Here is a 1349-nt window from a genome sequence, read left to right as displayed (position 1 = left end):
CCGTTGCTTCGTGGATTGGTCTTGCCTTCTCATAACTTTTCTCCAGGTGGCAGATTACCCTAAATGCCCCTAACACTGCATCTTTTCAATGTGTGTGCCCAGCTTCACTCTTCCCTCTCACCTTCATGATTCTGCTGTACACAGAGGTGAGTATCAACCTTTCAACCTGTGCTGAGTCATTTATTTCAGCTTTGCTGAAGGCTTAGGAGGAACAGGAAGAGATTCCTCAATGGCACAGGAGAGCTTGAAATTGGCTATCAGGCTTCTCTGCTGTGAAGTCTAGTGATGAGACAGTATAGGGGGATGCATTCAAGAATAGAGGCTGCCAGGCTCCTGGGATAAAGCCTGTTCTTGGTAGCGAGACCATACTTGTCATTCACAGCTGGCCTCTGTTCTGACTGGTTAGAGTTCATACTGGTGTCTGTTCTGATTGGTCAGGCTTTTTTCTTTTTGCTGTGTATATGTGTGTGTCTCTATTCTGTTTCCTAGCAACATCTTGCTAGTTTTAAATGTTTTGAATATTGCTCTCTTACTCAGTATGTAAATTTTAGAACATTGCTTAAACATTTTTGTGCCTGAGTTTCCTCATCTTGTTGCCAGAGGCCAGGAGGCCCTGTGGGACTGGAGTAGAGGAGGCTACTAATTTGGCGACTGGCATAGGAGGATGGATGGGAGGCAGCATAGGAAATTAGACAGCCCTGTACATTGCTGCTGAAACAGACCATCAGCCATATAACTCAAGGCCAATCCAGTGGGACTGGGCCCTGGATGGCACCAATAAAAAAATCCTAAACGCACATGACTGTTTGCTGACAATTACAATTTCATGAGGGTAAAATCCATGTGTGGTTACCGCTATAAAAACTCACACTCTTTGTGTTACAGCTGTTTTAGAATTTGTCTAGCAGGCTTTCCTGTTTTTACCAGAAAGTCCCCCTGACAATTCTTTAAAAATAAATAAATAAATAAATTGCACTCCGTATAGAAAAACAACTTACTGTCACCTGTCCCAAGTGAGTGAGTTTCAGATGAATGAGCATCAGAGGAGTCTCTGGAAATAAAATACCAGGAGATTTCTTGGGAAATTGACAGAATTATTAAAAGCTGCTGTTTTAAGACCAACCTCACCTCGGAAAAAGTACTCACAGTAAATTTAACTACATAAAAAATGTAAATTATTTTGTTGTAAAAAATCATGAAAAGGCTAACCACAAACCGAAAATATTATGTTATAAAATATGGCAGAGAGAGGGTTTAATCTTTTTAATACATAACTCATACTAGTTAGTAATGTTCGAAGGAGAGGCAGTAGCAATATAGAGAAAGCATTATCTTTGGACCCTAAATTT

The 1349-nt window shown here is 40.5% G+C and overlaps 1 non-coding gene across 1 annotated transcript; it reads left to right on the top strand.

The window, feature by feature from the left end:
- The first annotated feature begins 874 nt into the window (after positions 1-874).
- Positions 875-936, top strand: LOC129465142 (U7 small nuclear RNA). The gene has a single exon (XR_008651907.1). It is a non-coding gene; the product is annotated as a U7 small nuclear RNA (small nuclear RNA).
- Positions 937-1349: the final 413 nt, after the last annotated feature.

Source organism: Symphalangus syndactylus, chromosome 16 (genome assembly GCF_028878055.3).
Source record: "Symphalangus syndactylus isolate Jambi chromosome 16, NHGRI_mSymSyn1-v2.1_pri, whole genome shotgun sequence".
Classification (NCBI taxonomy): domain Eukaryota; kingdom Metazoa; phylum Chordata; class Mammalia; order Primates; family Hylobatidae; genus Symphalangus; species Symphalangus syndactylus.
The sequence above is the reverse complement of the archived record's forward strand: the minus strand, read 5'-3'. Positions and strand labels throughout refer to the sequence as shown.